Source organism: Anoplophora glabripennis, unplaced genomic scaffold, assembly GCF_000390285.2.
Source record: "Anoplophora glabripennis isolate ALB-LARVAE unplaced genomic scaffold, Agla_2.0 scaffold578, whole genome shotgun sequence".
NCBI lineage: Eukaryota > Metazoa > Arthropoda > Insecta > Coleoptera > Cerambycidae > Anoplophora > Anoplophora glabripennis.
In genome coordinates, this window is record NW_019416679.1 from 305,082 (window position 1) to 320,197 (window position 15,116).

A 15,116-nucleotide genomic window follows, 5' to 3' on the forward strand; every position below is an offset into this window, starting at 1 on the left:
GAATTCAAATCCACTGTCAGAATTGAGCTAGAACGTGTGTTTTTTTTCTAACCTCAAAAAACCGAGCAGGAATCGCTATTTTCAAATTCTGAGCGGATTTTGACCAGATTTTGTATAAAGGGGTTTTTTGGGTCGCTGATTACGAATATGAATTCACATTGTAAAAATTCAAGATGGCTGATCCAATATGGCGGGTGTACTTTTTTGAAATCCACCGATTTCAGTAAAATTTGGCATCATAAGGATTGCTGGTTGATCTCACCTTCATTAATCACACTTCTGGAGTGAACAGAATTATTATATAGTAAGACAGCTAGGGTCATGAGGTACTTAATTGATTTCTGATGTTCTTGTTTAAGACATCTTATAGAGTCTATTAGGCTTGAATGAAATCTTTCAACAGGAGATTTGGAATTTGAATGGTAAGGTGTAGTGAAGTGTAGTATTGTGTAGAAGGCAAAAGTCTTTTATGATTTGGTTATTAAATTCAGTACCATTATCTGCGGTGATTTTGTGTGGTATACCCATGTGAGATATGAATAATAGTAAGGCTTCTATGATATTAATGCTATTTTTTGCTTCTAGGCAATATGCTTGTCCATATTTTGAAAAAAGGTCAAGTATTGTCAAGAAATGGTTTTTATCTATAATGAACGTGTCAATGTGAATGTGTTCGAAAGGGAATGAGGGCGTTTCAGATATTTTTAATTTTATTTTTTGTGGGTTTCTGTCATATTTACAATATATAATTTATTTATATTATTTATATAATACAAAATAAAAATGGCGTACAACAAGAAGGAGGGACATCTGGCTTAGTCGAAATATCTTTTGAAAAGATTCTTCTTGAACACGTTAAGCAAAATCCGTTAAACACTAATCAGAAACGAAAAAAGATATGTCCTGGAGCTGAGATTATAACATCTCTCGACTATGTGTAAAAAATGAAAGAACAAAAAATACAACTAGACGCAAAATTATCTGGGAAGGACAAACGAAATAAAAAAAACAAAAAAAGTTTTGTTGCAAGAAAATGAAGATAGTAGTGATGATGAACACCAGTTTATTTTCAAAAGATTTAAGCTCTGACGATGATATTGAGTGGACAAAGTCACCATCCCCTCCTATTGAAGAAGAAATACACCGAGAACCAAAACCAGAAGACTTTGTTTTGATAAAGTTTCCCATTAAAGGAATGACCGATCATATTTATTTTGTGGCTAAGATTTTGAAAGTCTTTGATCTAGAGGTTGAAATTAGTTGCCTACGAAAGTGCGCTAAAAACGATGGAAGGTTTTATTTTCCCAACGTGGAAGATATTTCTATTGCTTTTAAAGAGCAAATAGAATTTGTTTTGCCAAATCCAAATAATTTGAAACATCTAACAAAAAGACAAAAGTCTCTCGTTTCATTTTCGATATCCTTAGATCAGTATAATATTCGTTAAATAACTACTTATAAGTATTTTTCAATAAAATTTCGTTTAAAAAACTGTGTATTTCTTATTTCCACTTGCCACCTTATTATTTGTGTATAGTTTAATGGATATTTGACGCGAGTTTACACTTGCCCCATATCACGGGGCAAGTGGAACCTAACGCACTTAATTTTATTTTTTTACTTTTTTTTTAATTTTTTGCATTAATATTTTTATACATTTGTACACTTATTCAGCATACATCTGGCTAACAAGTAATAGAGCTTTATCCACTACTACCCCAAAAAAATTTTCACACAAGTTTTAAGTCGAACTAGTGATTTTTTAGGTTCCACTTACCCCGGTGTACCTTATATAGTGAACTTAGTGCCGTAAATATAGGGTCTGAATGTTTTGCATGCCCAGACGATTGAAAGAAGTTCTTTCTCTATTGTTGAATAATTGATTTCTGCCGGGTTTAATGTTCTAGAGGCGTAACTAATGGGTTTGTTATTTTGAGAAAGTACTGCGCCTATTGCGAAATTAGAGGCGTCAGTAGTGACTTCAAATGATTTCGTGAAATCGGGAAATGCTAATATAGGGTCATTTGTTAATAAAGTTTTACAAAATTCAAAACAATTACAATAAATCTTTAGTGAGTTCAATCTTTTCATTCTTCTTTAGACAGTTTGTCAAAGGTTTTGTTATTTTTGCGAAATTCTCTATAAATTTCCTATAGTAACCTAATAATCCTAAAAATGATTTGATTTCTTTAGTAGTTTTGGGTATGGGAAAATTTTGAATAGCTTTAATTTTTTCTGGATTGGGTTTGATTTCGTCGGGTGTTATTACGTGTCCTAGAAATGTCACTTCTTTCCTGAGAAATTCGGATTTATCTAGTTGAATCTTTAAATTATTTTTTTCAAAGGTTTCGAATACTAATTCAAGGTTTTGTAAGTGTTCTTGTAAACCATTGGAAAATACGATTACGTTATCTATGTATACCATACAAATTTTGTTCTGAAGATCCTTTAAAACATTGTCCATACATCTTTGAAAAGTTGCTGGGGCATTTTTTAAACCGAAAGGCATTCTGATAAACTCATAATGACCATTGTCAACTGAAAAAGCGGTTTTTTGAATAGAATTTGGATGCATCTCAATCTGATGGAAACCAGATGCTAAGTCTATAGTTGAAAAATATGAACATCTTCCTAATCTGTCTAGAATTTCGGTAATGTTAGGTAATGGATATTTATCGTCTGTTGTCTTTTCATTAACTTTCCTATAATCGATCACAAGTCTCCACTTTCGTTTACCACTTGCGTCTAGTTTTTTCGGTACTATCCAGATTGGGGAAGACCAAGGACTTTAAGAGGGTCGTATTATGTGATTATATAACATTTCGGAGATTTGTTTAGAAACTTCTGCCTTATGGACATAGGGATATCGGTAACTTTTTGAATATACGGGACTATCATCTTTTGTCAAAATTTCGTGCTTTACCGCATTGCTAAAACTTAACTTCTCGATTGGTTTTTGAAAAATGTGGGTGTATTTGTCACATAATGAAATAATTTTGTCCCCATTATTTAAATGTGAGGTTCTTAATAAGGATTTTAAGTTTAATTTTTTATGTGAATTTTTGCCTTCTTCAATAAGTTTATAATCGTAGGTTTGATATTCTGATGGTATAAATTTTAATTTAGTGGAATCAAAGTTGTGGTATTGTGTGTCATAGTTGTGAAATTCGAAACATATTTTATTATTCATTACTTTGGTTAGGGTTGTGGGGAGATAACATTTATTAGCTTTGATTTCATTTATTAGGAGTTCTGCATTATTGGTTTAGTCTATTGGCAGGGTTATCTTTGTAACTTGTTGAAGGGCAAGAATTATTGGTTGATTTTGGGTATATGTTATTGGATGTTTATATGATATAGGTAGGAAGGGTCCAATGACTATTGGATATAGTATTATTTTTGAAGGATATTTCTATTTTTTGTTTTTTAATGTCTTCTATACCAAGGGCTCCATCGAAAAATTCGTGAAAATTGAAAAGGATGGTGTCAAGTTTTTGATTTGAGTTGAACTCGGGGAAGGATGGAATATGAGCTTGGGTTTTCACAAGGATTTGTCCTGATCCCGTTTTTACTTGGATAGGGTCTGTTCTGATGAGATTCGGGAAATATTTCTGTACAATGTCGGGTTTGAGAATGGTTTTGGAACTACCCGTATCTAAAAGGAGTTTTAAAGGAGGTTTACTTAATTGGATGTAGGGAAGTGAACTATGGATTAGATTTGTGTTTAGTTCAACGTGATTGGTTTTGGATTTTTTGTGGGGTTGGCGTCTAATGAAACGTTTTGAAAATTTTCAGATAGTTCTGCATCCCAGTCTTCGTTTCATTCGTCGTATAGGAACTCGTCTGGCTGATTATCAGGAATTTGCAGTGTATTTATTTGTTTTGGGGTCAAATGTCCTTGATGGGAAAAAACGGATAATTGATCTTCTAGGTTATTATGTGACCATCCAGGCGGAGTTATGTCTGTCTCGGTATTATTAAACTCGGGTGGGGATTTAAAGTGATCCGAATTTATGGTAGAAAAACCGGACATCGGGGTTGGACCAAAATTCTTTGATTTGGGCCAAATACTTGTTTATTTGTCGGGAAGTTTTGTTTCATTGGTCGAGGTTGGACATTAATTGGTTGATTGGGCCAATGTTGTTGTGTGAAATTATTTTGTCTATTTGGGATAGGATTGCTGTTTTGGTACCTATTTTGATAGTTACTTTGANGGCGGAGTTATGTCTGTCTCGGTTTTATTAAACTCGGGTCGGGATTTAAAGTGATCGGAATTTATGGTAGAAATACCGGACATCGGGGTTGGACCGAAATTCTTTGATTTGGGCCAAATACTTGTTTATTTGTCGGGAAGTTTTGTTTCATTGGTAGAGGTTGGACATTAATTGGTTGATTGGGCCAATGTTGTTGTGTGAAATTATTCTGATTAGGGTGCCTGTTTTGATTAGGAAAATCGTTTCTAGGATAGTGGTTTTGGAATTGACTTCTTGGCGATAGGAAATGATTTTGAAAATGTGGATTTCTTGGTGGAGGGAATGGTTTAGGTTGATTTTTGACTCTGGTGTGCTCTACTGTTTTTTTATACTTATTAAATTGTTCTTCATTGTTTATGAACGTGATTGCTTCGTCTAGGTCATCGATTTCTTTGGTTCTGACCAAAGTCTGGTTGATAATGAAAAGGTAAATTTCTAACGAATGTATCTAAGCTTAATTTTTGAAACACAGTGCTCAATGCTCTTTTTACCTCTCTTGTTTCGTGTGATTGTTTTAATTTCGCCATTAATAACGATTGCGTCTGTAATATCCTATTGCTAAAGTTAATCAATGATTCTTGACGAGAATCATAAGTAAGATGAATTAAATCTTGTTGTAAAGTGTCGATATCGCGAGGATCTCCAAAAGTTCGAGTCAATATTTGTTTAATTTCAACCCAGGATTCTACTTCTAGTCTGGTTGAAATATTTATTTGGGCTTGACCTATTAATTTATTTCGTATTGTTCTTACTNTTTGGGCCAAATACTTGTTTATTTGTCGGGAAGTTTTGTTTCATTGGTCGAGGTTGGACATTAATTGGTTGATTGGGCCAATGTTGTTGTGTGAAATTATTTTGTCTATTTGGGATAGGATTGCTGTTTTGGTACCTATTTTAATAGTTACTTTGATTATGATGTCTATTAGTGAAATTATTCTGATTAGGGTGCCAGTTTTGATTAGGAAAATCGTTTCTAGGGTAGTGGTTTTGGAATTGACTTCTTGGCGATAGGAAATGATTGTGAAAATGTGGATTTCTTGTTGGAGGGAATGGTTTAGGTTGATTTTTGACTCTGGTGTGCTCTACTGTTTTTTTATACTTATTAAATTGTTCTTCATTGTTTATGAACGTGATTGCTTCGTCTAGGTCATCGATTTCTTTGGTTCTGACCATCTGGTTGATAATGAAAAGGTAAATTTCTTAGCTTAATTTTTGAAACACAGTGCTCAATGCTCTTTTTACCTCTCTTGTTTCGTGTGATTGTTTTAATTTCGCCATTAATAACGATTGCGTCTGTAATATCCTATTGCTAAAGTTAATCAATGATTCTTGACGAGAATCATAAGTAAGATGAATTAAATCTTGTTGAAAAGTGTCGATATCGCGAGGATCGCCAAAAGTTCGTATCAATATCTGTTTAATTTCAATCCAGGATTCTACTTCCAGCCTGGTTGAAATATTTACTTGGGCTTGACCTATTAATTTATTTCGTATTGTTCTTACTAAAAATTTATTCTGCTCTTCATTATTCTCATTCGAAAAATGTATAATTAATCCGTCGCATGCTTCACAGAAATCGTTTAAAAGTGATGGAATACCATCGAAAGTCGGGATTGTATCGATATACATTTTTTTTAATTGATAATTAGGATTTGCCATTTTGATTTTACATTCTTTTTAATTCTTAAATTCTTAATTAACTAGAAATTAATATACAGTTAACCTCTAGATTCCTAACCTAACCGGAAATTGATAAACAGTCAATTTCAAGGAGTAAATAGTAATTTTGTCACAGAACTTGAAAGTATCAGTATCAATCGAGGGAATGGGAACAGGGAAGACTCACAGACTCACCAATACAGTTGGCTTCAACAGAGAATGGCTGTGGTTCTCGAGGTTCTTTCCAAAAGTGTTCTGGCTACTGCTCAAGACTTGAGAGTCAATAGTCTCGAAGGGTTCTTCACACTGGTCAATTTATTACTACNGTAAAGTGTCGATATCGCGAGGATCGCCAAAAGTTCGTATCAATATCTGTTTAATTTCAATCCAGGATTCTACTTCCAGCCTGGTTGAAATATTTACTTGGGCTTGACCTATTAATTTATTTCGTATTGTTCTTACTAAAAATTTATTCTGCTCTTCATTATTCTCATTCGAAAAATGTATAATTAATCCGTCGCATGCTTCACAGAAATCGTTTAAAAGTGATGGAATACCATCGAAAGTCGGGATTGTATCGATATACATTTTTTTTAATTGATAATTAGGATTTGCCATTTTGATTTTACATTCTTTTTAATTCTTAAATTCTTAATTAACTAGAAATTAATATACAGTTAACCTCTAGATTCCTAACCTAACCGGAAATTGATAAACAGTCAATTTCAAGGAGTAAATAGTAATTTTGTCACAGAACTTGAAAGTATCAGTATCAATCGAGGGAATGGGAACAGGGAAGACTCACAGACTCACCAATACAGTTGGCTTCAACAGAGAATGGCTGTGGTTCTCGAGGTTCTTTCCAAAAGTGTTCTGGCTACTGCTCAAGACTTGAGAGTCAATAGTCTCGAAGGGTTCTTCACACTGGTCAATTTATTACTACCAAATATGATCTTCGGGGACTTCGCACTATCCTACCGACTGCGCCAGTTAAAGTTGCAATTCGTGACTTGGAAGACTTTAACACATTTATTTGTTAAAACAACTTTATTGATTACTAGATGGTCAATACAAGATGTAACTACTAATTCTACTACACTGATGATGAGAGATCTCACATGAGTTTATATAGGGATCTCTTATCATTTACATTGACCTCAATAGATAGAAAAAGCGTACATAACAATGTATTATGCATAAAGGTAAAAATAAAAGAAGATTCGGTCTTGATATTGGGTGTGTAACTATCCTAATCTCTCTGATCGACCGTCATAATTTTTTGAAGGCAAATTAGAGAACCTTAAAAAAAATGAAACTCGGGCCTAGTGGTACGAGATTTGCGACATCAGAGAAAACATTAGTAGCATCGTTTGAGATTTCAAAATTAATAGCGCAATCTAAAAAACCTCATACAATCGGAGAAACACTCGTGAAACCGTGTTTGATCAAAGCTGTCGAAGAAGTTTTGGGATTAGAGGCCAAACAAAATACAAGAAAATACCTTTATCGAACAACACGATTAAAGCTCGAATTGAACTAATGTCAAACGATATCGAGGAGCAACTTGTTTCAAAAATCAAAAACTCACCATGCTTCGCTTTGCAGTGTGATGAATCGACTGACATTTCTAATTGTTGTTCGTTACTTGTGTTTGTCCGCTTTTTAGACGACAACATAATCAAAGAAGAATTATTGATTTCACGAGAACTGGAAACAACATTAAAAGGTATCGACGTCATGAACACAATATCGGAATATTTTCAGAAACATACCATTAGTTGGGAGAAACTCTTTGGTTTCTGTACGGATGGCGCTCCGGCTATGTTGGGATCACGCTCCGGTCTTGCGACGCTAGTAAAACAGAAGAATCCTAAGGCAATAACAACGCATTGTATCATACACCGTCAGGTGTTAGCTTCTGACTCTCCCAGGATGCCTTAAGAAAACAAAGCGATTAGCCATAAACGTGGTAAATGTTATCAAAAGCAGCGCCTTAAATACACGCTTTTTAAAAAAACTATGCTCTGAAATGGACGCAGACCATGAGGTGCTCCTTTTTCACATAGACGTTAAGTGGTTATCGAAGGGCAATATGTTGGGAAGATTGTACGAACTCAGGGCAGAGGTTGCGATTTTTCTAGCTGACAAAAAAATGAATGAGTTGCTGACGCAAGTAGGGTATTTTAACCCGTTGTGAGACTCCCCCTCCATTTTCGCCCTTGAAATGACATATGTGGTGATCTATGATATGACGCTGAACGACATTGAAGGTCACATAAGTTGGTAACCTTTATTTGGCCTCTATACATAGTTAAAATATTCTTTGTAGTTGGTAAATGACATTGAAGGTCACATCAGTTGGCGACTTTTATTTGACCTCTGCTGATTGAATGCTATAGGATTACCTTCAATGTCCTCTGTCACTACCTCTAACTGAAGGGCACATGAATGTTAATGTCATTTCGAGTCAACTGCACATGCGCTATCCATTCTATGTATAAAAAGGATGGAGTAAGTAGAACGGATTTCATTTCAGATTGAAACTCTGATCGGTGGTGACTTGACTGATAAAAAAATGTGTTTGTGCAGTGTATGTGGTAAAAGTTTTACACGCAGTGATAACTTGCGTCGTCATGAAAGGGAGTCTTGTAAGCGCATAAACGTTGGTGAACCTGAGGTGAAACGGATCAAATTGTTACATGAGAGTCAACCAATGCAAACAGTAAAGTGTTGTAATAGGGATATACCAAGAAGTCAAATATATGCTCATCGTAGGAGATTGGAGCACAGAACAACGTCCTGTACTCCTAAATGTGAGGGCATACAAGTAATCAATAGTGCATTCAAGTGCAGGATAATTAGTTATAGAGTGCATAGCGATACCAAACATACATATTATGTAATGTTTTTTTTTGATGAAGTGAAGGCGAAGATAATAAATTTGTTGGAAGACATCATAAGGGTTCATAAATCTATAAAAGTGAATACGGAAACTTTTGCCAATTACAAACTCGCGAGACATCCGATGTAAAGGCATTTAATAGCTGCAATAAGATTATCGACGAGTCGTAGGATATTAGTGACATTTACAAAGACTTTGTAGACACGATGACATCTCAAACGTCAGAATTTTAGGAGAAAGATTCTGGTAAGTGATGATATTAATAAGAGGTGAAATGAAAGTCGTTAACATAATTTGTTATTATTACAGGTTGGGCTATCGAAGAAATATTATATGTGGAGGTTAACGTAAATAAAAACAGTCCTCTATGCGGATCTTCATATGTAAAGTTACCGAAGTTTGTGGAAAACAAGAAAGCTATAGTAAACATAAAAATCAAGATGAGTATTAATTTGCATGGGCAATAACCTCAGCTTTATATTCACCGAGAGGTCCAGTGCATGAGATGTCATCATATCCACATTTTTCATTTGTTTTAAATTTGGTAGGTATGAATTTTCCAGTTAAATTGAAGGATATTTCAAAATTCGAAACAATGAACGATATCTCTGTTAATGTATATGGATTGGAAATAACACTCGAAAATAATATACTAAAATACGAAATAGTCGGACCTTTGCGTTATTCACAAAGAAAATTGAGGTATTATATATCAGAGTATATATCATGTGAATTTGTTACTTATTACTAAGGAGGGCGGTCAAAATCATCATTGTGGTAAAGAATGTGCGATAAGCCATTATTGTTGGATAAAGGATTTGTCGAGATTGGTTTCTAGTCAGGTGTCTAATAATGAGCATAGAAAGTATTTCTGTGATGGTTGTGTATCTTACTTTGGTTCTGAAAATATGCTATTACAACATCAAAGGCGTTACTGCAATCTTTACACCACTGCACCTACTTTGGAATTACGTGTAGATAAGTTTGGGAAAAGTGTTCCCGAAAACATACATATTAAAATTTGAAAATTTTGAAAAACAATTGAAGGTGCCTTTTGTAGTATATGCCGATATCGAATCCATTTTGAAACCTATGGATATATGTGAACCTAATCCCGAAAAATCTTATACGTGTAAAACGTTCAGCCATGAACAATTTTCGTTTGCCTATTTGATAAAGTGTTCGTTCCTTCGTCGATTCAATCTCAAAATTAGTATTTTATAGGGGGGATAATGTGGCAAAGGTACTCGTACAGCGTATTTAAGGGAAATCTGTAATAAATATTTAAAAAATATAGTTCGAATGGATACCTTGTCTAAGGACAAGGAGAAAGATTTCAATAATGCCATCACTTGCAGTATCTGAGAGAAACCATTCGAAAATTTTCATATTAAAGTCAGAGACCATCGTCATTTGACAGGCAAAAAGAGACCAGGGGCCGCTCATTCGGTTTGTAATCTAAATTATTCTAGACCCCAATTTTTTGGAAATTTTAACCTAACGGTTTATTTAACATGTCGAATACAGACAGAAAGTCAACAAAAGAACGTTTCCAACGTGGTAGAGGAAGGCCAGCAGGCAGAAGTTTTAACACAGATAACGAGAAGCCGCACCTAGAACCACCAGTGAAAACAACCTCCCACGCCATCAAATAGCATCCAGAAAATGGAAACTGTCACTCCGCAGACAACGGAAGCATCTTCGGAGCTTACCGTTAAGAGTGACATTCCACCAAAGTTCCTCATGAGGCGTAAGCCTCAGAGGAAGGGAAGGGACAATTCGACTCCAAAAGACGTTAGCTTATTCACCGATATTACAGTACGAGATCCAGAAGAACTAGACTCGATGCTGTTGGTGGAAGATAACGCCCTCCAGTCTATAGGGGAATCACTCCGAGTCGCTATCAGCGCCTAGTGTCTACCATCAGCCATTAGACAACTTTACGAGTTGTCAGCATGCGACAAAGTATTTTGTAAGCAAGTCTCAGAGACTATGTTAGAGTATTACATATTCGTTATGTTCTATAGACGGATTTTGGAGATAAAATCGAAAAACGGAATACTCAGCGTGAACGACCTCACAACTAAAGAACTATTCCAAGACCTAAATCTCTATTACCTAAGCACAGTGTTGCCTTGGTTAGACGGGATTGGCGACCTTGACTCGAGAGATCAGGGTAGAGTAAAGTTGATTGTGCCACCGATGTTGAACATCGAAGGGCATTCTTTAGTTGACCGGCACAGCAAGTGTTTATAACGCAGTACCTTTATCATTTTCAATTTTTGTGTGTCAATCAGTATTTAATAAAGAATTAGAGTCTAACTGGCGTGATAATTATTTTGGTGGACAACATATACACCTCAGGTCTAGAAAAACTTAACGTTGAAAATTTATCGAGCATAGAAGAATTTTATGATAAATAAACGAAACACACATATCGGACACGGTGTACGAGAGAAAACGCCAAACATGGCAAATATTTAGTTGAAGGAATTTGGGTAATTATTCCGACATATTGTAATTCAAAATCAGACGTGCTTATATTATGTGATGTATTTGAGAACATTCCAAAAATTTCCTTGAGTAAATATAATTAGATCCAGAACAACGGCTCCTGGACTTGCTTGGGATGCCATGCTAAGACTAACAAAAATCGAGTTGGAACTTTTAACAGACATTACAATGATACAATTTTTCAACAAAAGTATTCGCAGTGGAATAAGTCAATGGTCCGGGAGGAGACACGTTGCAAATAATACGTTTCTCCCAAATTATAATCTAAACGAGCCTTCATCTTTTATAATATATTTAGATGCTATGAGTCTTTATGGGCACAGTATGTCGGAATGAATACCAACCCGGTAGATTTTCATGGTTGAATTGAATTTTAACGTTATGGATATCCCTGACGAAGGGCCTTACGGTTACGCGTTAGAAGTAGATATAGAATATCCTAAAGTAATACACGACTCACACGCAGATTTACCATTTTTGGCAGAGAATATGGTTCCACCCGGTGCAAAATCAAAAATTCCAAATTTGAATAACAAATATAATTATATCACACACTTCAGGAGTTTAAAACAAGCCGTGAAAAACGGTTTGATAGTATCACAAATACATCGCATAATTAAATTTAATCAAAGTTCTTGGCTGAAAGTCTATATTGATCTTAACACCACAATGAGAAATGGCACTTCAAACAAATTCGAGAAGGATTTTTACAAGCTTATGAATAACGCCGTATACGGGAAAACAATGGAGAATGTGGACAATATAAAGGATATTAAATTGATAACTCACTGGGAGAAAAATCGAAAATCTTTTGGGGCGAACACATTAATTGCACGAGCAGATTTCAAATCATGTACCATCTTTTCCGAAGATTTTGTGTATTATATGTTTTTTTCTGTTATAATAAAATATAATTTCGGTCGCAACGCTTCGTTACTCTATACAGATACCGATTCCTTGATTATTAAAATTTATACCGACAACTTTTATAATTTTATTAAATATAACATTGATCACTTCGAACATCCAATTATAAAGAAGGAAACAAGTTCGAGATTCCCGTGTCTGAATCCATATTGGGGAATATAAAAGATAAATTTCCATCAGACCCAATAATGGAGTTCTACCAGACGGGTGCAAAAGCGTATTATGTGAAATCGCTAAACAGCGAAACCAAAAAAGTCAAAGGGATAAAGAGGTCCATTTATTAAGAACGATTTGACCGTGGATGATTATAGGAAAATCGTGGATGGGGGTGGTTTAACTTTCAGAAAGATGAACTCATTCCGAAATGAGTTGCATCATATTTATACAGAATTAAAAAATAAAGTAGCACTTTCTCATCATGACGATACACGTTTTGTTATTCTCAATACTGTTTCTACTTTACCGTGGGGTTATGACGATATCAAGTACTATCAAACCGAATACGAAAAAAATTTCGATTGGTTCATAACAGTTTTAAGTCAAACGGCTAAAATCAGTGGAGAAAATAAATTACAATTATTAATTCAGGCACTTGAAGAAAAAATTCAATAACTGGAAATTCATGTCTATATAACATAAACGTCTAATGTAATATTATATTTTTATGTATATATTTATTAGATATTTTCTTGTACTGATAATAGAATGACACCTGTCGTAACTAATTTCTTTTATAAAATAAAAATGTTTTTATTATGAACATGTATTATTTTTTCTTCATACAATAGTAAATGTTATTTAATTCAAATTGCATTAATAAAAAAAAAGTCTTAACAATTCTTTATTCCGATAACAAAAGTAAAGAGAAAATTCGAGAATATTCCACGTTATTAAAAATTTTTTAAATAAAAATATCACAAGGTATTATAGATAAAGTTGAGATCCTTCTCGTTGATATTTGTTTCTACTCGAAAATTCTCGAACATTCAATAACTTAACGGAACATATGCAGAGTAGTTAAATCTGTTGGTGAGTCATCCAGTCTTGTTCTCGAAAATTCGATATAAAGTTTCTGAACATACCACAGCATTATGTTGTTGGTCACGCATGCGCAGTGTGGTGAATATGCGGTGGTGGGAGAGCTCGTAGACAACAAAAAGGCCAGCATCACGAGGAGTCAGTCAGTATACAGTTCGACTGTAAGTGAATAGTAATAATAAGTGAAGTAAGTAAAGTAAGTGAAGTAAGTGAAGTGACAGCTATGGGTAGAACGAGCACTGTTCCTAGGAAAATGAAGTCTACAAGCTCATGCAAAAACGGGGGTGGAGTGAAGCCGGTGCCGAAAATAACTCCTGAAGAGCGACGTCATCAGCAGCAGCAGGTTGGATGGCAGCAAACAGGGTATTACACCACGGCAGCGGCTGGGTACACAACGGCGATGTCGTCTTCAGCCACCGCGACATTAAACAATGTCGAGGACATCACCATCCCGGACGACGACATGATCGCACAAGCGTTAGCGGACATTGGGGGTGTTCCGTCCACGGCATTGTCGCCGATAAGCGACGCCGAGGACGATATATTTCAACCAAAGCCACCACCGGTTGTGGTAAAACGTCAGAGTCGTCCTCGTGCGCCGCAAAAACCGAAGAGTAAGGGGAAGACTTCTCAGTTGTGGCAGATGTTAAATTCCACAACAACAGTTCCGCCGCCGCAACCGCCAGCAGGGATTCCCCAACAAGAGGTACCCTCCATACCCCTGCCCCCGGTAGCCTCCATACCCCTGCCCACCATGCCCGACGAAGTTCCAGCGCCCGAAGAGATCCATCAAATTTCGGAAGATGAGATGGAGATTCCTTCTTCGCAAGACGGCGAAGCGGACGTCGTTTCTGCCTTCCTTCGCTACTGGGAGAAGCTGAGTTGGAGGGAGAAAGAAACGGACAGGGAAGTGCGGGACTTGAGACATGCACTTGCTGGAAAACGGGAGCAGTTGCGTACATTAGAAATAGAAATTAGAGAATTAGAAATAGAAAATAAAGTGCGAAAGAGGAGCGAAAGTGAAGACATTAAAACGGTTGACTGGGCGCATGAAAGTAAAACGAATGAATGAGTGATAGCTTTAAGATAGGTATTGTAAATAGATATGTTAAAATATGTATAAATAGCTGTAAGATATAAATACCCATTGTATATGTAAATCGTAAAATATAAATTTTTTATACTTATATTTTATAAAATAAATTTAATTTCCTAGTTCATACTTGTTTAATTTTATACAAAAACAACTAAACCTTAAATTTTATAAAATACATGAAAATATAAGTTTAAAATAAAGTGGAAATTATTAAACACAATATAAAAAAATAATAATAAAACATAAAAAGAAAATACTATGTCCGTTTTTTTTTTAACCTAAAACTATTAAAATACATATTTTATTAAATTTTGCATAAAACGTGTAGAACACTATTTTTTACTAATATTTTGAATNTGAGATCCTTCTCGTTGATATTTGTTTCTACTCGAAAATTCTCGAACATTCAATAACTTAACGGAACATATGCAGAGTAGTTAAATCTGTTGGTGAGTCATCCAGTCTTGTTCTCGAAAATTCGATATAAAGTTTCTGAACATACCACAGCATTATGTTGTTGGTCACGCATGCGCAGTGTGGTGAATATGCGGTGGTGGGAGAGCTCGTAGACAACAAAAAGGCCAGCATCACGAGGAGTCAGTCAGTATACAGTTCGACTGTAAGTGAATAGTAATAATAAGTGAAGTAAGTAAAGTAAGTGAAGTAAGTGAAGTGACAGCTATGGGTAGAACGAGCACTGTTCCTAGGAAAATGAAGTCTACAAGCT

General features: G+C 35.2%; 1 protein-coding gene across 1 annotated transcript in view; it reads right to left on the minus strand.

The window, feature by feature from the left end:
• LOC108910024 overlaps positions 1–6,148 on the minus strand; it is a 16,582-nt gene extending 10,434 nt beyond the window's left edge. The window contains exon 1 of the mRNA XM_018714517.1: positions 6,108–6,148. The gene's annotated coding sequence lies outside the window, so the exon portion shown is untranslated. The remainder of the gene's footprint in view (positions 1–6,107) is intronic.
• Positions 6,149–15,116: the final 8,968 nt, after the last annotated feature.